Raw genomic sequence first — 26484 nt, 5'->3', positions numbered from 1 at the left:
AAATTCTTTGTCTTTTGCTCACTTTATTCAATACATTAACATTCCAAGGCATGTCTTTTAAATCCTGTTTCACAGGCAATGCCATCTCCTTGAAAAAATCCGGAAGTACACTAATAGTTAGAAGTTCTACCAAAAAAAAAATATATATAAAAAAATACAAACTCCCCCTTCTGACAGAATGCTGATAGCCAACACTACAGTACATAGGAACCCAAACACCCCGAGCACACCTCCCAATTCAAAATGAGAACTCTATCTCTAATACTAAAGAATTGTATGACTACTATAAGTACATCAACATATAAACTATAACAATACCATCATACCGCTATATTGCATAGCGGATCAATATATGTAACCAATTGATCACTAGTTGACAATCAGCATAGTCATGGCGGATAATCCATTTTGAAATGTGAACCAAATTAAATTTCCCTACTTCAGGCAAATCCACTGTGGAACTACCTATAGTTATCTCAAACTTATCATGTTTGCTGAACAACTTCTAAAAGTGCATATACTGTAATAAACCAAAAAATAAAGTGAGAAATATATATTGACGGGCTAAATGTTTTGATGTTAAAACTGCAGACTTCAGCACAGCAATAGTAATAAACAATATCATTTTGTGCTGGTCTTCAAAATAAACATAAATTGTCAATTGTCGAGCTCAAGACTGAAGATATATAATCATAAAACCTTTGAGCATACCACAGTGATAGCTGGAGCATGTCCACAAAGTCATTCAATATCTTCCATCAGTCATTTATGGGTTGTGCCAACCAACGATACGTTACGTTCCAACATTGGTAATTGGGGTGTTCCAGAAACACAACCATTATTTAAAGTACTCCTTTACTTTGTGCTGTTTAAACTTACACCCCCCAGCCCATGATCCCAAACCTTTCCACCTCAGCATTACCACGTCCAATCTCTCTTCCCAAATGCCTATTTCCAGGTGACTCACGGCGCTTTTGAAACTTTTCAAAAAGTATCAATATTATACGTATCATAAACCAAACCGTTTCAAATTAATATGAACATACATAGTCTCAATATTTATAGCGCTATGCAGTTAACATATAAAGTTATGCAATGTATTCCAAAGAATGGGGGATGAGCTTGAATACACCTGCAGCAGGTAGTTCAATGCCACATCTTTCTTGACCCGTAAAAGTTGTTAAAACTGGGACTAGTTCCGCAAAACAGTAGCTTTAGTTTAGACTTCTAATCGTACAGAAAGCTTTCAAGAGGCAGTCATATTTGAAGAAACAGATATCTGTTCTTACCAATGTAATAATAGTAGTCCTACTTATCCAGGTTCGCATCTGATATTTAACACGGATCATGAAAACATATCTTAGTGCTGTGTTTAAGCTCCGGGAGTGTATATTTCGCGTGACTCATGTAGACGCCCATAAAAACGAAAAAATGTCCATCCGAAGCTAATCCTCATTGCATTTCCGATTTCTGATGAACTCAATCCGTGTGTTAGTATTTGAACTACGTGAAACACCGAAGCACGCAAAACGTACCTCATCCAGCTACAAAGTGGTTCATGAAGACCGCCGTAAAAACTAATCAGTGTTCACCCGAAGCTAATCCTTGTTGCATTTCCGATTTCTGATGAGCTCGATCCGTGTGTTAGGATCTGAACTATGAGAAACACTGAAGCACCCAGACAATCCTCATCTAGCCACCATGTGTCGATCAGCTGACCAAGCAGATGGAATGAAGGTTCTTTTTTCTACAAACGAGGAACTTTTCGAATCGAAGACACGCTTTCCCATACAAGTGTTTTTAAATGTTAAAATGTTTAACTGCAACGGCATATCAGCACCATTTTAAACTTATTTTGCAAATTGAAAAGTGTTGTAATAATAATGTACTATATAAAATAAATGGAAAGAAAGTCAAAAACAGACTGAAAGAATTACCAGAAAACTGATTACTCCATTTGAGAGGTATTTTCAAACACAATCATATTACTTTCGCAAAGTTTCTCCAGCTAAGTAGTGGTTTCCACAGGGTCAATGGTGGTAATTTCTCCAGTTGGTAGGTAGAGAAAGAGTCATGGAGTTAAATTTGTTGAGAAAAACCTTTACATATAGAACTTTAGCCAGATCTTTAACACTCTTAAACGATTTCCTGATTTCCAAGTGCTCCTTTGGAAAATCTGGGTATACAAAAATAGGTTTTCCCTTGAAGGTGACAGGACCCTTGGTTCTTGCACCATTCAAAACAAATTCCTTCTTCTTAGAAAGCGCAAAAGCAACGCAAATGTGTCTAGGTCTGGATCCAATAGATCTGCCAACTCGATATATATTATCAAAATCAGACTCAGCAACTGAATCCACACCATAACTGTGGATAATCAGTGAAGATAGCTTTTCCCCTGCTGGATCTGTATTCTCCTCCATTCCAATTGTCCTGATGTTTTTTGTCTCTCAGTTTCAAGTCCACTTCCAAGCGTCTTTCCTTCTTGCTGGACTTTCTTCAGGATGTTGTAATCTCTGAAGCTGCCAGCCATTTCAGTGCCCATATTTAAAGATGTCTTTTCCAAGTCTGAAACCCTGACATCCAAAGGTGAAACTTTAGAGTTAAGATCTGCCATGGTGACCTTAACATCATTAATATCCTGAGCAACTTGTCAAAGCAGCTTGTAGATGGCCTGGGGGCTAGGATCTTCCTCATCTTCCATCTCCAGAAGTTGTTTCTGTTTCTTAGGAATCGGGTTGACAGGTAACTGAATTTTCTTCTTTGAGTTCATAATTATATATGTAATATCTTTAGGGAGAAGGCCAGGCGCTGCAGGTTTAAGCTGCTGCTGTGCTGGGACCAACATTTCCGGAATCGTCGGAGGCGTGTATTTGTGTAAATGTTCTAGTACGGTTACATGGGGAAGCTTCCAACCTGAGACACCCCACAATGTTACAAAAGTGCCCAATCCCTGAAAAAGCAAACTTAATTGATAAGGAGGCCTCCAAGCCATACGTACCTTATACCAGCCTGATTAGCCTTTAAGGATAAAAGGAGGATCGGTTTATCTGCCAAGCCCGCACAGTGCAGACATCTTTACAATTGTGCCAGAAACGTCAAATCTGTCTGCAGGACTTCATTTAGGTATTCACATATAAACAAGTAAAGGCTAAAGTTTCCAGGTACACCTAGGCTACTAAGTATTCGATTCAGTAGACCAGGGCCTGGCTAAGGATTTTTGTAATCAAGGGCATCTCAATGACATTTATTGTTGAAGATAAAGACTGCAGGTAGGAAACCAACAACTGCCAGATGTTGTTTTCATGGATAGGGCTGCTTGTTTGCAGAGACACCTTAATGGATGGGCAAATGGGACATGTGCCCCAGGCCCTCGCCTATGGTATGGAGGGGGATCAGCTGGTTGCCCGATCAAAGAAGGTAGTGCATATTTTCTTTACAAAACATAATGAGCACATATTGTTTTAGTGTACAGTGGGCTGCTAAGTCTCTGAGCCTACTGTCTGGCTGTTATTGACAACTAAGTTCCTGATAAATTCATCCTGTAACTAATACAGTGTTCCAGGTAGAACATAAAGCTTCTGCTTTCACTTTGGGACAACTTGTGTCATTTGTTCAGCTTCGTTTGGGCAATATATTTGTGACAAATCAACTTCGAGGACACCAGTGATCCAGGGATGAATATCGATTTCTAAACCATCAATCAGCCCCGCACCTCTATTACACCAGAAGGGATCTGAACAGATTGGAAACAAAGGCAAATTATAAACCTCCTTCTTCAATTTGGGTAACATGGATTGAAGGACAGTCTTATCTCCGCGTCTCTTGCAGGAAATAAATATTACACTACATGTCCCCCATACAATTGAACATTCTTTGTCTTTTGCTCACGTTATTCAAACCATTAACATTCCAAGACATTTCGTTTAAATACTGTTTCACAGGCAATGCCATCTCCTTGAAAAAATCCGGAAGTACACTAATAGTTAGAAGTTCTACCAAAAAAAAAAATATATATAAAAAAATACAAACTCCCCCTTCTGACAGAATGCTGATAGCCAACACTACAGTACATAGAAACCCAAACACCCCCAGCACCCCTCCCAATTCAAAATCAGAACTCTATCTCTAATACTAAAGAATTGTATGACTACTATAAGTACATCAACATATAAACTATAACAATACCATCATACCGCTATATTGCATAGCGGATCAATACATGTAACCAATTGATCACTGGTTGACAATCAGCATAGTCATGGCGGATAATCCATTTTCAAATGTGAACCAAATTAAATTTCCCTCAATTGTCAAGCTCAAGACTGAAGATATATAATCATAAAACTTTTGAACATAGCACAGTGATAGCTGGAGCATGTCCACAAAGTCATTCAATATCTCCCATCAGTCATTTATGGGCTGTGCCAACCAACGATACATTATGTTCCGTCATTGGTAATTGGGGTGTTCCAGAAACACAACCATTATTTAAAGTACTCCTTTACTTTGTGCTCAAGGGCATCGCAATGACATTTATTGTTGAAGATAAAGATTGCAGGTAGGAAACCAACAACTGCCAGATGTTGTTTTCATGGATAGGGCTGCTTGTTTGCAGAGACACCTTAATGGATGGGCAAATGGGACATGTGCCCCAGGCCCTCACCTATGGTATGGAGGGGACATCATCTGGTTGCCTGATCAAAGAAGGCAGTGCATATTTTCTTTACAAAACTTCATGAGCACATGCTGTTTTAGTGTACAGTGGGCTGCTAAGTATCTGAGCCTACTGCCTGGCTGTTATTGACAACTAAGTTCCTGATCAATTCATCCTGTAACTAATACAGTGTTCAAGGTAGAACACAAAGCTTCTGCTTTCACTTTGGGACAACTTGTGTAATTTGGTCAGCTTTGTTTGGGCAATATATTTGTGACAAATCAACTTCGAGGACACCAGTGATCCAGGGATGAATATCGGTTTCTAAACCATCAATCAGCCCTGCACCTCTATTACACCAGAAGGGATCTGAACAGATTGGAAACAAAGGCACATTATTAACCTCCTTCTTCAATTTGGGTAACGTGGATGGAAGGGCAGGCTTATCTCCGCAAGGTCGCTGATCATTGGTTAGTTGCAACACAGCAAAAATACAATTATTACCCAATGCAATGAAGGCATGGTATCAATAGCAGACACAAACACAATAGATGCAAGTTTTGAAAACCTTTATTTTGAGATTTTGGTTGGTTTGGTAGAATGTCTAACTGGCCCTAACTCTGGAATGGGAGTAGTCTCCACCATTAAACTAATAACAAACAAGTCCAAGCCAGTCTAGTCAAAATAAAAAGATGTATACCAAAAATAAACTAACCTTGCCCTCCTTTTGAAATGACAAATGTATTAAGGGAATACAAAATTAAAAATAGTGTCTTAAAAGAAATTTCAGAATGGCTTAGATAAGAAGTCCTTTCGCCACCTTCAGCAGCACAAGGTCTCGAGAGTTTCTTAAAAGGATAGGTGGATGGCACAATTCTATCAGTCTTGCACACTTTGGCTTACTGGTTGAATTCAACAGTTCATGCTTGGGCTTCAAGCTTTTGGCAGTTCAATCATGTCCTTAGGCTTTGTCCGCCTTGCCACATATACACAGATCTACTCTTGACTTTTAGTTTCAATTAAACACAGATTTCCCTCCACTGGGCTCAAACCTGCCTCTCTTTTTATATTCACCTTCATACTTCTTCACAGTTCAGCACAGGCTTCCTTCCACTGTGCTCGAGCCTCTTTTTGGGGGTTCCATTCCCCACTTTCCTTCACACTTTACACCACAGTTCAGTACAGGCTTCCCTCCACCGGGCTGAAACCTGTCTTTCTCTTTGTGGGGGTTCCCATCCCCAAGTTTTTCTTCATATCATTTTACTGTCGAAGCTGCAAGGATTTTAGGTAGACCTCTGCATGACCACTTCACTCCTCTTTAAACAATTCAACAATAAACAATCTTTATCACCTTGCAACAACAATGCTTCTTGGTACTTTTAGTTTCTTATTCTCTTTAATTTTCCCCCTGGACCTCTTTCAAAGTTCACATACTTTTCCCTCTAGGCATATTCAGAGTTCACATACTTTGCTTTTCACTTATTGAACTTTCGTTCAGGATCGCAGTTACTTTATTGCCTTAGGTTCCGGTTTTAATACACTTCAAATCAGAACATTTCACAGAGACTTTCAAATGTGTGATTCCACCTCGCAGGACCACTAGCCAGAGTAGTGGGCCTTCTGGCAGCTTCTAGCCAAGCAATCTTACCCATGCCCCTACACTATCGATCCCTTGTGGCTCAAGATCAGATACCTGCAGAAAGGCTGGAGATACCATCAACTAGTACCACTAGACAAAGACAGCGAAACAGAGCTTCTCTGGTGGCTACATAATATAGAGACATGGAACGGCAGAGCCATCTTTGGAGACGTTCCAGAGCTCATCATAGAACCAGATGCCAGCAGATCAGGATGGGGAGCTAGATGTGGGCAAACAGAGACAGGGTGAAAATGGTCGCAGGAGGAACTAGTGCTTCACATCAACTGCCTAGAGCTTCTGACAGGCTCTTTTGCTGTGAAAGTGTTTGCCAAAGACAAAGCACAGTATTGTATCCTGCTGCAGATGGACAACATCTCTGCAGTAAGGTAGACAAACAAGCTACAAGGCATGAAATCAAGAATGCTAGCAGAACTAGCAAAGGACTTCTGAAACTTCTGCCTAGAGAAAAATATATTAGTCACAGCGAAGTATCTTCCAGGAGCTCAGAATTCAGTAGCGGACTGATATTTACTAGGCTCGAACGACTGGAAGCTACACAAGTCAGTCTTTGAGAAGTTACAATGGAAGTGGGGACCTTTCGCTTTGAGACTGAACACCCAGCTGAAGAAATATTCCAGCTGGAGACTAGACCCAGAGGCTCTAAGAATGAATGCTTTCCTCCACAGCTGGGGAGATGAGATTCATTATGCATTTCCCCAGTTCACGATGCTGGCGAGGGTGCTAGCAAAGGTATGCAGAGACGAAAGCAGAATTGGTGACAGTGACACCAGAATGGAAATCGCAAGCCTGGTTTCCAGTTCTGATGGAACTATCCTTGGATTTCCCCCATAGGATTTCTCATAGAGCAGATCTCCAAGCAAATCTGTCAGGAGCCCCACACCCGCTAGTACAAGATCAGACTCTAACACTATTAGCTTGCAGAATTTCTGGCACAGATATTGTTTGCCAGGACTTTCTGAGGAAGCTACAGAGCTTATCAATGTGTCATGGGCGCCTTCCACAGTTCGGAGCTATAGTTACGCTTGGCAGGCCTGGGAGCTATGTTGCAGGGGGAGGGGTATTCCTCCCGTTTCAGCAACTATAGTGCAGGTCATCTATTTCCTAGTGAGTCTGCCCAGTCAATGCAGAGCCTTCAGGACAGTAGGAGTATATAGGTCAGCCATCTCAGCCAGTCAGGAGTTAGTAGACAGTGCTCCAGTTGGTGAATATCCAGCATTGACTAGGCACATAAATGAAGTAAAAGTGAGTAAACCTATGCAGTCAAGATATTCTGCCTTATGGGATGTTAACAAAGTTTTAAGTTTGTTCGAACAATGGCCAAGAAATGACCTTCCTTTTGGAAGACAATTATCAGGAAAACTAGCCACATTACTTTACCTAGTATCCTGTAGAAGAGTTTCAGACGTAAAGGCTTTAGTGATCGACAGAAAGGTTTTCTACCCGGAAGGTGTAGCTTTTAATATTGCACAGCCTATGAAGACTAACTCCAAGGTGATCTCATATCCATACTTCCCTAACAATAGTAAATTATGCATAGCTCAGTGCATAAATTGTTATGAAGCAGCAACAGCAGCAGTAAGAACACAGGGCGTCAGGCAACTGTTGATAGCGCACAGAAAACCATATCACACCGTCATGCCAGCCACAATAGCGAGATGGGTGAAGGAAATAATGGCCCTAGCAGGCATTGATATTTCTGTATTTGGGGCTCACTCGACCAGAGGAGCTATGGCCTCCAGAGCTTTTGCAACTAGAGTTCCACTGCAGGAGATCATGAATGTCACCGACTGGTCAAGCGACTCAGTAATCAGGACCTTCTATTTCAAGACAGATTCTAACATTGCCACAGCTGTGGTAGAGATTTTTAATCAAGCATGATGCTCACCTCCGGTCTTGACTTAGAATGAAGATTGCCCAAGCGCAAAGCACAGGTGGTCTTGATTCTATTAAAGACATGGAGGCAAGCATTATCCTTCCCAATTGGTATACGCTGATTAATGTGTAAACAGTATGTTGTGTTAAGATGACTATGACAGTGTATTCTCCTTCCTAACAATATGCATCTCTTGTCGCGTAGGAGAGGTTCAGAAGAATATTCAAGAGTAGTAACCCACAAAAACAGCAGGGAGGATATTGGGCCTCATTACGACCCCGGCAGTAGCCGTATTGGTAAAAACGGCACGGCTGCTGCTGGAATTGTGTTTTCTCTGGCGCCTGGCTTTGGGGAATTACCGGGGCATTACAGCCCTAGCGGTCCCGAAAGCCAGGCACCAGAAAAAGTAACTACCCATTCCCATAGAAGTCAATGTAATGGGGAGGACGGAAGAACCGCCACTGTGTGCAACAGTGCCAGTGCTTCCATTAAAGTCTGCGAGTGGGTGCCGTTCCGCCCACCAGGTCAGACCAAAGTACGCGTACTGAAAGGTGCATAAACACCCCACACCCTGGACTAGGGTATTAGGTAACAAAGTATACTGAAAAATTGTCCAGAGGTTGTTTTTTAATTTATAAAGGTATCAACATTTATTTGCTAAAATACATTATTTTCCACGATGAATTAATCATCAATTAATGCACACATTAAATTACATGAATATTGCAGGAGAGCATAATACACCAGATTATAAAACAACCTAACACAACCATCATTCCTCAACAATCAAACCATCATTTGTAACTCATGTCAATCAGTCTCATTCAATCACAATAAAAATTGAACCAAACTATTGGTGCAATATATATATAGTATCACTTCATTAGTTAGCCCCACATAGTCTTTATCATTTCATTTCATCCACATTGAATGTGTATCAACACAATAATTGTCCAAGATGTGTTCTATTCCACGGAGTGGGTGCATTCAACTGAAAATGACCATTCCCATTCCCCGGATGTTCTTCTCTACCGGTTTCGACGTTTGAAACCAATTAGGACAATGTCTTCATCAGGAGGAACAATTAATACAACATTACAACTGAAAAAAAACAAACAAAAATACAACAATTATATTCAGTGGTGCACTTTCCTAAACTGGCTAGCTCAAGCTAACAATATAATTTTTTTATATATACCATCAATTACACTTTAAAATTGAATTAGAGTCACCAAGTGGTAGTGAATCCCAAGGTGTCTCTATTGTTCCAGAGTATCAAAGTGGGTTTGTGAGGCCCAAAAAAACAGAAAGAACACTGTGTCTAAAGAGAAAGTACACCAGCACCGTGGAAACAACAGAACACCAAAGCCAATACAGCCATGCTAACCTGACTTCCATTATTATATGCTCTTGATGGTCAGACCCGCAAGTATAACTCGAAAAGAATTCAAGAGAATTCTAAATCTGAGAAAACATGTTAAACATTGTGAGCTGAGGGATATTTTAATTACAGTGCATGTATATTGAATGTGACGTTTAGCCCGGGCATTTAAGATGTTAAAAGGCCAGCCACTCACCTCGAGCAACAAGCCGGAATTATTCCAGTGCTCGAACAACTACTGCCTTATGTACCACCGATGTTGATGTAATTTCAGCTCGAAAGGCTCGAATTTCAAATTTATCTGTGCAAAAAGGGGGGGGGGCAATAAAAATGAATGATTACCCAAATGCTGTCCACTCATGCTGCTGCCTTTAAAAGGGTCGCGTAGCAGTTGCAACACCTTATAATTACCAAATGGTCATAGTAACTGTGTTTGAAAAAATAAGGACACAAAGTATGCAAAGGTTAGCAAATTGTTGTCCAGATTTCGTTGATGCCACATCAGAGACAAATATATATACATATTGAAGTCCATTACTTACAGATGTAAAACGCTGAAAACAGCCAAGCGTGCTGCGAAAGGCATCATCCGATTTCGGATGCGCTTTGTGTCGGCAGTTCGTGGCAGAAGTGAAAGCGGAAGTCTCTCCGGGATTTCCCTCAGTCGCACGCAAATATACAAATTGCTTGCAAGCGTGGGGGCGTGGCATAAGACGGGACTCCAACCGTGACCATGTGATTACTACAAAAGGCGGTCACATGGATTAGGAACATGTTATTATTTAAAGGGTCTGTCTTGATTAGGAAAAACAGTGGGAGAGATGATATAACCCGGGGAGTTTGCTGTATATTATGTACGGGAACCTCTGAATGGCAGTGGATTGTTCCACCTTGAAGGTCATCCTGATGTTGGAACGGCCAGATAAAAAATAGTACATTAGCTGAATGTAATTAAATTGCAATTAGGACATGGTCAGGCTGGAACTAAGTTTATCATTGCACTTATTGTACTGGCAAGGCAATATGTTGGCAGTAGGTTGTCCCACCATGCAGGTCGTCTTGATGACGGAGCAGCCTGGTAAAAATTAGTGCATTTGCTGAATGTAATTAAAGTGCTATTGGAGCATAATCAGGCTGGAGCTGAGTTTTTCGTTACCCTTATTGTTCTGGCACATCTTACTAGAAGATTCCAATGTTAATGTCACGATGTGTACAGAAACAATTAATGCATAATATTGGAATAAAATACAGAAAGAGCAAGGGATGGATGTCAACGTGAGTTGAACTCCCAAGAATCCAGGGTGTGAAGTCCCTTGTCTAACGTTTTAAGGTTAAAAATCCACAATTGTTCTTTATATGTCAACTTGTTGCTGGTTTGAACAGGTCCACTAGTGACAATTTTCTCAACACAGAACCACATTAGATCTTCCACACTATGGCCTGTCTCCACAAAGTGAAGAACCATAGGGGCATTGAGGTTACGAGTTTGAGTTTTTGAACGATGTTCGTTAATGCGAACATGAACCTCTCTTGCAGTTTTTCCTATATATAGCATGTTACAAGGACATTGGATCACATACTCCACATTTTTGCTTTTACAGGTGGTGAAAGTGCGTAAGTCCCATGTTTTTCCTTCCCCCATGAAGGTGGTCATTTTCTTTGAATACTTGCAAGCTATACACGACGTGCAAGGGTAATGCCCTACTACTGGGTTTAAATTAATGTCTCTAATAGAGTGACATTTTGGTGGAAGTCGGTTAGCACAAGTTAATTTTTGCCTCAAATTTTTCCCTTTCTTAAAGGCAAATTGTGTTTTTTGAAGTTTCATTCCTGTCGAGTTCAGGATTCTGACTATGCTGACAAAAGGTGGAAACACACACCAATTGCATTCGGTCAGAAGTCTTAGTCTGCGGGCTGAGGAGTGCTTCACGGTTCGTATACCGTACTCGCTTCCTGGACTGTTTGACTAGTTTTTTGGGGTACCCTTGTTCAATAAGCCTAGTTTCCATGACCTGTGCATGTTTATTGAAGTTAACCACATTTAGACCAACGTACGAACATGATAAAACAAAAGTATTTCAAATCATATTGACTGTCATCATTTAGTCAGTTGCTCTCCATAGTCTGCAGGCTTATTGTGTGATGCACAAAAGTGTGTCACACACAGGCCAACACACAGTGTGGCGCTCTTCAGGCTTACAGGATGGGGACCACAACTCGCACTGGAGCAACCTGCAGAGGGTAAGCAGTTGGGGTGAAGGTATAACAGGAAGGCAGAGTGGTAGAGTAAGAGGGTGAGGGTCCACTGAGTCGGATCAAGGGTCAACCCCCGAAAATGACTATGGGGAGAAAAGAACACCCTTGTGGGGGACAGTCTTTACTGGGCAGCCCTTCGCAATGTCAGTTTTTCATGGATGCTTTGGCCGTAGATCCCATTTACTTCATTCCATCACTCTTTAAAATACCAATTGATGTCAACAAACCTGTATCATATTAGAGCTTTTCAATTTGTCCATTGTTGCACTGTTTATGTAATCTCAATAATAAAAAGCTCAGAGGGATAATATGAATTGATTGAAATAGAGTGAAATGATGAGTCAGTAAGATCTGGAACAGGTTTATTCATGACCATCCTGGAGTACAGTTTTGAGGCCGAATTTATAAAGCAGAGGCCTGTACATTTCTGGGACGTCATTTCACCAAAATGCCAGGGGTAGCATAAGTGACATCACACAACCCTTGACCTCTGATAACATCACAGGAAGTGACATCACAGGAAGCGATGGAACACAACATTTCACCCCTTGACAAAACAGAAAAAGGGCATCACATAGCATTGTTCCTAAGTACACTACAAAAAATATGGTTACAATGTCACCATATGTATAGTTAATATCAGTGTCCATAGTTCCATATTACCAAATTACTTTGAATGCAAGCAGATGTCCAAGGCCAAATGATAATGATGTGTTATTATATAGGAATTACACTTGAGTGCTTTATATAAAACAAATAAACATACAATATCACCTAACCTGTGTTAGTACGCATTTATCAACCTCGAAAGGATAAAAGGCTGAGTTGGCTTTGCCGGGATTCGAAACTGCAAATCACACGCACATTGCAACATTAAGTGCTCAAGCCCCTGAGCTATCTTACAAGCTATATATAGCTTACTGGCTATAGTAAAATGAGCAAGACAGAAAACAAATTACACTCTGTAGTGGATACCATTAAACTGGTAACTGAGATTTAACAGCAGGCCAGTTCATCTGCCGGTCTTGTGCAAAGTTGGCCAAAAGTCAAACCTGTCTGGGTCTACTTTTCAGGCTTCAGAGTTTGGCAAAATAGATACCATTGGCAGGGTAGATAGCTGTGTATTAAAGAATTTAGGGTAGTGCAGGAAAAGCAGCACACTCATACGGCATCCCGTACTCTGGGCTCTTACATGCAAAAAAAACATCCTGAACAGCATGCCATGGAGATAGGAAAGAAAGACACATTGCAACAAAGCATTTATTGTGGCACAATGAAATCAAGGGACACTTTATGTGCTGTGGGCAACCATTTCTACACTGTACACAAGCTTTTAGGCACAATGATTTTGTCAAGTGACCGAGGACGCCGAGATGGAATATCTTGTGATGATCGTAACGCGACAACGGCATAGAAAAACATGCTATACCTGCAACTTGCAAAAAGCAATATACATAGTCCGAAATTAATGCTTCTTCTACTGTAAATGCTCGTTGGAGGTTTTTGTCTGCATTGTACATTTGAGGTGTTTAAGAACAGACTAAATCCGTGACTCACCCCTGATGTGTGCCTGAAATAAACCTTTAATAAGTCTAGCAATAATTGTATAGGATTCTAGAAAGACAATGGGCTTCATTAAGGGTCGGGCGGTCCGGAAATAACAGTGGTGGTAAACCCGCCGCCACTGTTAATTCTGGACCGCCCAATCTTGAGTCCTGCAGGTGGGAGGTGGCGTTCCCGCCAGGTTTGACCTGGCGGGTTTAACACTGCCCGCCTGCAGGCGGACGTGGAAACACCGGCACCATCATAAAATGGTGCCGGTGTTTCCACTTCCCCATTCCCATATGGGACTAAATGGTAATGGGGATTTATCGAATTCCGCCTCCGGAATTCCCGGGACACCAGGGTCGTAATGCCCTGGTAATTCCGGGAGTCACGGAGGCAGAATGGTAATACGAGTCCGGCGGTAACCGAGCCGGAAATTCCTATTCTTACTTATTTAGGGTCACTGCTCAAAGAAACAAAGACACATGGCACTGGCCCCCGCCCAGGAGCTTCAATATGTAAAAAAAGAAAATCATCTTTTTTTAAATCATTTTTTTAGGGGTAGCAAGGGAGACCTCAGGGGTCGCAGGTGCAATCCCCAAATAACATCCCTGGTACATTTTGGATGCTGGCATTTGCAAATTCATCGGGCCTAATTACGAGTGTGCTGGTCCAGTAACAACAGTGCCGGTAAGCCTACCAGCACTGTTGTTACCACACCGGCACACTTTGAGTCTGTGGGCGGGTGCCGTCCCGCCTGCCAGAGTCAGACCTAGCGGGCGGAACGGCACCCGCCCGCCGACTTTCACAGAAGCATCGGCGCTATTGCACATGGTGCTGGTGCTTCCGTGCTCCCCATTCCCATTGAGTCCTATGGGGATTTACATTTTCCGGCGCCAGACTTCATGAACCACTGGTGCTGTGATGCCTCAGTGTTTCCATGAAGTTAGGCGCCGGAAAAATTCTCAAGTCCGGCGGCAACCTGCTTGTTTTACCAGCACGGTTACTCCCGGACATGTTATGAGGCCCATTGTGTTGTTATATTTTACTAGTAAGTCTGACAATGATCGTCGTATTTTTTCTGTATCAGTATTTTAGAAAGAAGTAGGAGAGACTTTATAATTTTTAGTTAGCACGTAGGTAGCGAACCAATGCATGTTCTGAAAGATAGTGAATCATGCTGCAATTGCCATCAGACGTGGTGTTCATCGGCCATCTTATTGTAAACTAATGATATGAGTGGAGAGGATTATAACAGTATGAACATAAGTAAGGTTTTGTGAACATTGCATTGATTTTGTTTTAAGTTTGCCGTATTGATGTCTGTATTAAGTTAGTACATATAAGGATAGATGTTTTCTTTAATGGTCAATGAGCACACTACAAACACTTAACCAAGGAAACATGCTTATTTCCTGGAACTTGTTCTACCAGACTAGAAAGGCTGGCATTAGGTGAAAAGCAGGGATGCAGGGACTTTTCAAAAGGTTCAGTGTATTACAGTTTCAGATAACTTGGAGTTCTGATCTGCATACTGTGACATTTTAAATCTTTTTGCTTTGAGTGACAAAACAGTATGTGTGTACATCTCTTTTGTTTGGTCCATCTGAAAAGTGTTAAATATAGCACGCAGCACTGTGGAAATACCTGCAGACGTATTCAATCATCAAGTTTATTTCGGATGTGTATCCATGGAACACACAATAAGAACGGCAGTACATCAGTAATAGCAAACGTCACAAAACCGGACATTTTTCATCACAATTAGAACCAGGTGCTAACAAAAAATGGCAATGCATCAAGAAATCGTAGTTGAAAAGAAACAATGTCATGAATCAGGCCTTCCGCTCCATCAATTTGCCTCTCCTTATCCAAACCTTCCTCAAAAAGCTTGGTAGTGCAAAACTGACAGACACATTAGTTGATGCTAATAAAAACAATATGGCCGGTCAATAGTGTCTCAGCTCAGTGTCTCTGAGTATTACCACGAGGGGTGTCGCTAGGTCTGAAAAATACCTGGGGCTACGCTAATGTCGGGGCGGGGTGTTGCTAGGTCTGAAAAATACCTGGGGCTACGCTAATGTTGGGGCGGGGTGTTGCTAGGTCTGAAAAACACCTGGGGCTAAGCTAATGACAGGACTGTAGGGACTCAGGGATAGGTAGCCTTTTCGTTGTAGCCCCAGAGCTTCTATCTGGGGCTACAACCAAAAGATCCAGGGCTATAACCCCAGAATCCCCCTAGCAACACGTATGATTCCCACCAGTAGCCTTTTCCTAAAATCATTAGTATACAGAGGACAGAATAAAACAAGATCAGTCAAAGTCTCTATATTCCCAGAAAGGCAGCAACTATTTAAAACATCAGATGGGTTCTTCGCACACTTATAAGTGACAGCTTTACTGGGAGAATATTCAGCCTAGCTATTGTGGAAAAAAACTGTGTTGAATACAGGTAACATGTAAAAGATAAGCAGGCCCCCTGATAGGAGATAATGGAACATAATCTCTCTCTTGATGTTTCAAAAGCACGGCATCATCTCTAATCACCTCTGAGGATTGCAAAACTTTAATATTTAACTCTACTGTTGTTATGCTTGATTTATGCTTGATCCAAAATGGCGTGGGTGCGCAATACATTCTGGGAGCGCTCGGAGCCATGTTGGATATTTACTTCATACTGCAGTGAAACGCTGCACACATTTTGCTGAGTGTTAGATTCACAGTGCTGAGACAAACATGCTTTTCCAAACCCGGTATGCGGTCACGGCCATTTCTGCTGGGAAAGCTAACGTTGTTATGGCTTACTACTGTTCTCGGTGGAGCGTGTTTTTAGAGAAGGGAGGCCCTGCGCTTCTTGGGGGGAGCTCTCGATTGACCCAGCTGGCAACCGACGGCTGTTCCTCAACTGGGCAAGTGCAATTTCGAGAATGTTCGAGAATTAACTCCCCTTTGTGGAGTGTGTATACATGCGGAAGCGCGGAGGTGGTCAGGTGAGACTTCAGCCGGAGAGGACGCTTATGTCCGGCCTTCCTGTGAGCTGTGCTGCTCTCGGCCTGGCTGTTCCCGGGGTCTTCCAGCCGCTTCTGGACGAGATGAGGAATTCTGTTACGCTCACGGTGATGTATTTCTTTTTTACTTCTTTACTTCTTCTGTGATCTATGTCCTTATTATTTTTATGAGTTATTTCTATGTACTTGTAAGCTTTGAATAAATAGCCATAAAGAGCTGATTATCTTCTAAGAGTGCGTGGCTGTGAGTTATTGTGTCTGTCTGTTTATGGTTCAGAGTATTTGCTCTATAATTGCATTGGTGATTTATGGTTGTTCCGTGCACTTTTCGGGGGAGAGCAATACATTTTTGGTGTCACTAACAGGATGCTCGTGATGAGTTGTTCCGAGTATTCAAGAGTCTGTTGAAACGTAGATAGGATTTGGTTGTCGTGTGAGTGAAGTTTTTGAATAGTGAAGTTTTTTTTCTCACTTTTGTAAGTGGTTTGTGTGCATGTGGGAGTGATTGCAGTGTGGAGAAGAAAATATATAGGTTCAACGAGGTTTTGCTTTGTTGGTAATAATGAGTAGTTTGTTCAAGAAGAAGAACGTTACCGCTGGCGGTGACTGTTCTGATGTTGTTATTCCAGGCTGGACTAAGAGTCCATATGATAAGTTGGCTCAGGCGTGGGCATGTGCTGCCGGTTTAAGTGAAACTTGGGATCAAGGTTTGGGAGATGCCGATCCGGCTGATGTAATTGCATGCTTGCAACAAGTTCCAGTAGAGCGTGGCAAAGAATGTGCGGCGTTAGGTAGGCAAGGTTGGGTTCTTTTGCATGCATATAGGAAAATACATCAAATGAAGGTAGAAATGAAAAATGAGGTCTTGCGATTAGAGAGAAAGCTAGCTGCAGAACGGCAGACTGCATTAATGCAGCAGATTCAAATGAAACTGTTTAAAGATAGGGCCGACACATATCAGGTGGTGGCCGAGAAGGCAGCAGTCCGAGTAGCTCGATATAAGTATAGGAAAAGACGGGGAGGGGTCAACAAAAGAAAGGTGGCAACTGTAATCGCTACCGCGGGCATAGACTGGGATCCGGACAAGTGGGATGGTGATATTTTTGATTCGACCAGTCTAGAAAGTAGTTCTGCAGATGAGTCTGACCCCAAACCAGAGTCGAAACAGAAAACAGTGGCGGCGAAGCCTGGTAGAAGACGGCAAGCTGGACCACACCCTCATAATCCTGGTGGTGGTATGGTGGATTTAATCACTTTTGAGGATTACACACAACAAGAGGTTGGGGAAATTATTACCCGTTTGAGGCAAAAATCAGGGGAAGCTTTACTGACATGGATGGTGAGATTGCTAGATAGGGTGCTGCAGGGTTGTTGGTAGATTCTACTGATTCCCCGCATTTTTTACCCCTGTCAATTGACACCAATGTACAGGAGGTCTTAAGAACAGGACCACCCCTGACGCAAATGGTCAAGATACGCAGGTGTCTTTGTTGCACCTGGTAGCCCAAGCATGTAAACGTAAATACCCTATTACCACAGATTGGCCTAGTGAAGAAACTAAGTGGTATACGTTGAGAGAAGCAATTCAGAAAGTCAGAGAGCATGCTATGAAAGAGGCGATTCACATAGATGCTCCTGATCATATGGGAGCCGTGCCACTCGAAACATGGTATTTGGAACTGCGCCACCCGCATACAAAAGTGTCATTATGACTTTGCTCGTAGCTATGACGGGCAAGGCCATTGATGAGGTAGCAGATGCCATTCGGCAACTTGCAGATTTGGGAGAGTGGGATAAGAGTGATAACAAGCCGTGAGAGAGAGAGGGGCATAGTGAGAGGAGAACCGAAGGCAGGCGGCAAGATAGCAGAGACTCCCGAGTGTCCCGAAAAGACATGTTTTTGGCTTTGTTAAAAGATGGTGTGCCACACGAGGAAATTGATGGCATTGAAACCAGAGTAATGTATGAATTATACAAAAAACGAGGACTTGCAGCCAAAGAGCGCTATAAACAGATTAAGAAACAAGTAGTCACTACGCCACAGGGGGACACCTCACCTTCTCCTCCTCCTGCGGAAGAAGCAGATGAAGGGTCTATGGGGACACCTTCCCCGTACCAGCCAACATATGCTGATTTGAGAAAGGTGGTGAGTGCGATGCTAGAGGCGGAGTCGAGTCACACTCATTCAAAGTTTGACTAGGGGGGGCATGGCTAGCAGCGCGATGAGGAGGACGTAGCTCTCTGTCGCTCCCGCGACCGCCGCATGAATCCTGTTAAATTGCTTGATATCGCTAATTACAAAACTTGAAAACTACCTCTATGCTTAGCGGGAACCGTGGTGCTCACACGGTCCAGGCGGTGAAAATATTCGGAAGCCGGGCATGAAGATACATCGAGGCGAAGGAGGACGAGGAACCGCCTGGCGCTCTCCTAAGATGGCCGCCTGAGTGAAGAGACATAACGAACGGCACGCCCTGGGTGACGAGGTGCTACGATGATCTTGGCTGAGGAAAAGATCGCAGAAAGAGCTGGGCGCTCCTACGTGAACCTTAAGAGGCGGCCTCATGACGAACCGGACCCGGAGCTGAGCGGAACGGCGGGGGAGGTGAACGACTTTTCCTGGCCCTGAGGATCCGGGCCCGGGCCTTGCCCGTGTCAAGGCAGCCGAGGCAGGACCCTGCAAACGAGTGCCTCGGGCACCCTTCCTGCCCTCCCCCGGGACGCAAACTGGTCTCCCCAACCGCCATATCTGTGAAGAAGAGCCGGGCCTCGTCGAGAGCGGCTCCCGGGTCTTCCCCATTAATCCGCTCCAGTGCGCAGTGGATCTGGCGAATTGGCCATTGGAGGAACGGGGTGGCCTTGATGAGTGGGAAGGTCCGGAGTACAGATCCTGAAAGAACTCGCTGTACCGAGGCACCGACTCATATACTACTTGCACGTCTTGCCTTGCATTGCAGAGCCAATGCTCGCAGAGGGGGCCCCCCGAGATGGAGAAGAACCGGCAACACCGGCCTAGACGTCGGGCGCCTCCCACACTGAGGCCACAGCTCTGGGACATGGAGCACACGGAGTGGGGGTGGAACACCACCGAAGGCCCTTGGTAATAACACTGTTATCGAGCTACTGCCCCAGGATCGGGGTGCACCATGGGGAAAGGAAAAACGAGGAAACCCAACATGCAGAACAGAATTGAACAATATACTGTGCCCTCATCACAACAGACGGATTCCCAATCATTACATCCTGACGGGATGGAGACTGAACACGCGCTCTCGCTTAAAGACGTCATGGCGGCCATTGCAGATTCCCGCTCATCTATGGAGCAGAAGATAGACCGCATAAGCCTCAATGTCTCCCTCCTTAGACACGACCTCCAAAAGCTGTCCGCACGCACTGGAGAGGCAGAACAACGGATTGCGATGATGGAAGACGGCCTACACAATGTGCAGCAACAGATCCATGAAATCTCGGCCACACTCAAGACGTTGGGGGCCAGGGTGGTGGAGAGCGAGGGAAGGTCCAGATGCAATATCGTTCGCATCCTTGGTATCCCTGAGAAAGAGGAAGGGCACTGAATGGAACTCTTTTTGGAACAATTGTTAACAGACCTGTTCGACTTGCAATCCTTTTCAAAGTTCTTTTCCATCGAGAGAGCGCACCGAATGCCCGCAGGTAGACCACTCCCCAGCGCTCCCCCACGCACCGTGATCGCGAGGTTCTTAAACTATCGAGACCGGTATGCGCTCTTACAACTCGCAAGATCCAAGGGTGCAATTACATTCAACGGATCTAGACTGGCCTTCTTCCCCGATTACACCAGGGTAGTACAGAAAGCGAGACAGTCCTTTCGGAAGCTTAAGAAGCAACTGCAGACACATTGGGAGTCAAGTACGGCCTCCTGTTTCCCGCACAATTAAAAATTTATCACAGAGGCACGACGGTCCACTTCGATGATCCTGGACAGGCATGGCGCTGGGCGGAGCAGCACATTGAAGGAGACTGCTCCGTACCCTGAGGTAACAATAACAGAAACAGGAACCCCAGACCATCACCGGAGCAACATCCCAGGCCAGACCGGCCACCACTACCAGACCCGCTAGAAGGTGGGGGTGATGGGCTGCCGTCTTGAACCCGCTGAGGGCCTTGCCCACGGGGTACCCACTCTGTGGTCACTGACAAAACGAAGCCATGGGACTGGAGAGGCATGGCGCTGGGCGGAGCAGCACATTGAAGGAGACTGCTCCGTACCCTGAGGTAACAATAACAGAAACAGGAACCCCAGACCATCACCGGAGCAACATCCCAGGCCAGACCGGCCACCACTACCAGACCCGCTAGAAGATGGGGGTGATGGGCTACCGTCTTGAACCCGCCGAGGGCCTTGCCCACGGGGTACCCACTCTGTGGTCACTGACAAAACGAAGTCATGGGACTACTGAAGGCGATTTCACACTTGTAATGCGGTAAGCGGGGGATCGCTGCCCTCCCACTTGGTTGTTTAAGAGGGGGTACAACACCATCACAGCCCCCCCTCCTGACTTTCTATTTGAACTTTAATAAGGGCAGTTAAAGCTGACAATCTACTCTTTTTGATTGTCAGTAATGTTGGGTCGACAGGTACTTCAAGTTGGGGTGGAGTATAGGGAGGGAGAGGGAGGAGTTAGTTGGGGAACTTTTTTTGTTATTTCAGGACCAACCCTCCCTGGTAGTTCTCCAGGGATGGTGGAGTTCCTGGCCAGTTGGGACCACACCACACAGGAACAGCACCTCAGACCTCAATCTGTATCTCTCTTGCACCGCATGTTCACACACTGGGCTGCACCCTTGGGGGCAGCCTGCTTACCCCGCTTACACCTCTACTAGATGCCACTTGACCAATCTCACCCATCCATGTCCACGCGCCCCAGCTCTCTCAAGGTCCTCACCTGGAAGGTGAATGGGATGGGCTCCACGATCAAAAGCTGTCTGGTCAAGCAGCTACTTTCTAGATACTCCCCTGACGTGGCTTTGCTCACTGAAACACATCTTGCATCTAGAATATTTTCTATGCACCAATTACAAGACCGCCTTCCATGCGGGATATACCATGGGATCCAGGAGCACCCTCATTCTTATTCATAAACGGGTCCCGTTTGTCTTGCATGCACTAGAGCAGGACCCTCGCGGATGCTACGTGATGGCGCTTGGGACACTCCGGGAAGAAACACTGGGACTTGTTTCCATTTATTCCCCACCTGGGCTGTGGCAGGAACTCCTTGATGACCTGACCTCCTTGATGGGTAGGAACCAATCGGACAAATGGTTCCTGGGAGGCGATTTTAATGACGTCATGTGCAACACCTTAGATCGCTCGCACCTTAGACAATGCAACGCAAACCTTCCCACAAAGCTGTTTAACTTTGTATGTGCCCTGGGTCTTGGTGATGTATGGCCAGAACTGCACCCGGGAACCAGAGGCTACTCGTTCCACTCCGGGCCCATGGATCCCTTTCCAGGCTTGATTACCTATTTGTTCCACACACAGACCTGTCTAATGTGCTCTCAGCAAACTTGCTCCCCCGGGGGGTTTCGGACCACTCGCCTCTCCTGGTGGAAAAGCGACTGCAGGGAACGGCCCCCCCTAGAACGTGGCGATTGAACACTTACTATTTAGCCAGCTCGGATTTGGTGGACCGCCTTATGGAGGTCTCAACTGAGTAGTTCGAGATTAACGGTTCTGATGAAACCGACCCGATGGTGCTGTGGGAGGCCTACAAGACCGTGCTGCGGGGAGAGATAATCTCCTGGACAGCGAACAAAAGAAAGGAGAGGCTCCGGAAGATAGCTGAGGCAGAGGAGGAGGTAACCCACAGAGAGAACGAGCATACCCTAGACCCTACCCCACAGACCCACATGTCCATTCAACGCACCAGTGAATGCCTTCCGAAACCTTACGCTAGACAACGCCAAAGAGGCCCACTGGGAATCCAGAGCCCGGATATATGAGCTTGGGGATAAAGCCGGTAAGCTGCTGGCTTGGCTTGAGAGGAGGGATGAGGGTCGGTGCTCGGTCTGTGAGATCATCACCCCGCAGGGCAAGATCTGTCGGTCAGACGCCGAAATAGCAGAAGCTTTCGCCCAATTTTATGCGGAACTATACCATGCCTCGGAGCTACCGCTGGACCGGACCCTCCTTGTTGGGGTGGTGCTCCCCACCCTATCGGTGCAGCAATGCGAGATGCTGGACTGTGATCTTTCTGAGGCCGAGCTGGTAGAAGCCCTAGGACAGCTGCAACCGGAGAAGACCCCAGGTCCAAACGGATTCCCCATAGAAATATGGCAGAAACTGGGAGGTAATAATGTAGCACCTCCCCTGCATCAGATGCTGCTGGCCGCGCTACAGCGGGGCTCCCTCCCGGACGACCTATGTAAAGCCACCATAGTGGTCATCCCCAAGCCAGACAAACCCCAAGAGCAATGTGCGTTTTATAGGCCGATCTCGCTAATCAACGGCGAAGCCAAGGTCCTGGCCAAGCTCTTGGCTAATCGATTGCAATGGGTAGCAGACACACTTATACATCCATACCAGTGTGGCTTTATGCCTCATAAATCAACCAGGATGAATCTGTGCCGACTGCACCTGGCGCTAGAATGGGCCCCCATCCTTGATACCCCACTAGCACTGCTGGCAATAGATTTTGAGAAGGCATTTGATTCTGTCCCTTGGGATTGCCTTTGGGAAATCATGGCCCGTATGGGATTTGGAGACAGCTTCCTAGGTTGGGTAAAATTGCTTTATACAAACATCCGGGCAGAAGTTAAGGTGAATGGATGGACTTCCAGAGCCTTTCCCTTAGGTATAGGCATGCGGCAGGGCTGCCCCCTTTCCCCTCTCCTCTTCGCCCTCGCCATTGAACCACTGGAACTGTGGCTTTGTCAAAGCGGGACATGTAAGGGATTCAAGTGGCCCGAAGGACATGATTACCGCATATCTCTTTATGCAGATGATCTTCTATTATACCTGGCTGACCCAGTTCGGAGCTACCCCATAGTAACTCAAATGCTAGTCACTTACGGGGAATTCAGTGGGTTGAAAATTAATTGGAGGAAATCTGTAATGTTCCCGGTGAAGGGGGGGAGCAGGCAGAGTTACCGAATTGTTCATACAGGCTTGAACGACAGGGCTTTAAATATTTGGGGATCTGGATAACACCTGACCGCACTAGATATTCAAGACACAACCTCCAGCCGATCACGGATAGGTTGATCAACGACGTCCACCACTGAAAGCTCCTCCCTCTGACCCTCATGGGGAGAGCTGCACTCTTTAAAATGATGTCATTACCAAGATTCCTCTATGTTTTGCAGAATGCCCCGCTTGTGATCCCTGCCCCTGAACTCAATCGTATAGAAACCCTTCTTAGGGAACTCATCTGGGGGGGTGGCTGTTCACGCATTGCATTAAGTACCTTGCAGAGGTCAGGCTAGGAGGGTGGGATAGGCATACCCCGTCTCCAGACGTACTATTGGGCTTCTCAACTCTCAGTGGTCAATGACCTACTCCTACACATTAGGGCAGAAGTGGGACCCATGCAGGATACGGATCTGCTGCAGGAGCTGTACCAATCTCCGGGCAGGCCCCCCACCGCTCACAATTAAGGCTCACATCACTACGATTTGGAGGCAGGCACACGTGTTTGCTGGGTGGCAAGACAAAATAACAGCTGCACAACCCCTATGGCACAACAACAATCTGAAGGAAATCGAGAAACTTGAACCGTGGCCGCGCTGGGTAAGAGCAGGAATCCTTAAAATTAAAGATGTCCTAAAAGATGGGAAACTAACCTCATTTGAAGAAATCCAGGGTAGATTCCAACTGCCCAACACCGAGCGATACCACTTCACGCAATTGATCCATGCCCTCCGAACCCATATACCCCCAGGTGATTCAATCCCCGACTACACTCCGATCGAACGCAATATGCTACCCGAGTATATCCCCAACAAATGTACATCCACTCTCTATAACGCTATCACCTCCTTCGCAACTCCCGAGCTATTGGGATTAAAGGCCAAATGGGAAACGGACGTGGGGGAAATGGACCCTGAGGACTGGATCCAGGTCCTAATGCACCCACGGGAGGTAGCCATCTCTTCCAGACTTAGACTTGTGCAACTCAAAAACCTGCACAGAGTGTATTACCCTCAAACTCTCTTATATGGCTGGAAGAGAGTAGTGAGTCTGAACTGTCTCCGTTGTGGAGAGGAGGAAGGCACCTTCTATCATATCCTCTGGACATGCCCTCGGATCCGTGACTATTGGACTGCATGCTGTACGGAATTGTCCAGAGCCCTCACTTGTCCTATCGAACTAGATCCGAAGGTCTTAATATTGAGTGTACCGGACATGTCAGAATCTAATAAATGGGAAAAACTGCTATTGAACACTGCGATGGCCCTACTGAAACGCAACTTTGCGCAGAAATGGGGAGCGCCTGACCCTCCGACACTGGAACAATGGATACTCGACATGGAATGGACTCGTGTGCTATGACGGAGCACCGAGTCTATAGTGCAAGAGGATGCCCGAATAAAGCATCCAAGATATGGGGGAAATGGGAAGAAACTGGGCCTTGACGTCCTGATGCAGTGGTGGCCTCCACATGAACAGAAGGGGGGTGGGACGGGGAGCCTGCGACCCATGGCGATGAGAGATACTATAATACTATTTAAACATGTGACTGAAGATGCTGTACTGGAGTGCTTTTAATTTGTTGTCCCCTCTTTTTTTGTTGTTTCGTTGTTCTTTGCCCCCGAGTCGGTGGCTGTTTTGGTTATGTCAAAAAACAATAAAAATGTTTTATCAAATAAAAAAGTTTGACTAGGGCTTCGGCCAAGCTCCAGCAGCGTCTGCCCGCATAAAAGTGGATAGGCGGCCTCATGTTGATGTGAACATTTTTTGGGGGCCAGGAAATACACAAAGGGTGCAAGCATTGATAGACACCGGGGCGGAGGCCTCTTTGATTCATGGTAATCCAACATGATTTAAAGACAAACAGTTCACTATTACAGGTTTAGGGGGAAAGGAGACCCCCCGCAGTACAAACACGAGTGGAAATGAAAATAGGCAATTTAAAGAGGCAGAAATACCAAGTGTTGATTGTCCCGATCCCTGAATATATAATTGGCTTTGACATTTTGGAAGGGCTAACCTTGGGACTTGGCAGTAAAACGTACCAGTTTGGGGTGAGTGCATTGATTTGTACACCCATTACCGTAGGTAAATTAAAGATACCCCCAGTGCAAGTGCCAGTGGCAACCAAGCGGGTAGCCATGAAACAATACCGCATTCCTGGGGGGCACAAGGACATTTCAGACACCGTTAAAGAGTATGTGGAGGCGGGTGTATTACGCCCTATTACCACCTCATGGAACAACCCGCTCTGGCCTATTAAAAAGGGAGGTGGGTCGTCGAGGATGACGGTGGATTACAGGGAGTTGAATAAACATACTCCTCCCTTAGTGCCCGCAGTCCCAGATGCTATTACCTTGATTGAAAATGTCCAAAAGTTCGAGGGGACTTGGTATGCAGTGATCGACTTAGCTAATGCATTTTTCTCTGTGCCAATTGCTGATGAGTCTCAAGAACAGTTTGCATTTTCGTGGGGTGGACGGCAGTACACTTTCACGAGACTATCCATGGGGTACATGCACAGCCCGACTATCTGTCACCGGCTGGTGGCAGAGCACTTAGACAAGATACCGTGTAAACCTGACATACAAATCTCTCATTACATTGATGATATTTTGATTCAGGGCAAGGACAAGCACAGTGTGCAAAGTCAGTTAGATGTCCTTATGGAAGGATTGAAAAAGGAAGGGTGGGAGATTAATCAGAGTAAAATTCAAGGTCCAGCTGAAACAGTGATATTCCTAGGGATTCAGTGGCATCATGGGCATCGAGAAATGGTGCCAAAAGGCTGACAGAAAATACTTGAATTTAACACTCCAACAAACAAAAAGTAAGCTCAGCAGTTTATAGGACTGTTTGGCTTTTGGAGACACACATTCCGCATTTAGGGCAGATATTGGCCCCCCTCTACAAGGTGACACAAAAGAAATATGAGT

The sequence above is a fragment of the Ambystoma mexicanum genome, chromosome 12 (genome assembly GCF_040938575.1).
Source record: "Ambystoma mexicanum isolate Mex_15411 chromosome 12, UKY_AmexF1_1, whole genome shotgun sequence".
In the NCBI taxonomy this organism is placed as follows: Eukaryota; Metazoa; Chordata; class Amphibia; order Caudata; family Ambystomatidae; genus Ambystoma; species Ambystoma mexicanum.
The sequence above is the reverse complement of the archived record's forward strand: the minus strand, read 5'-3'. Positions refer to the sequence as shown.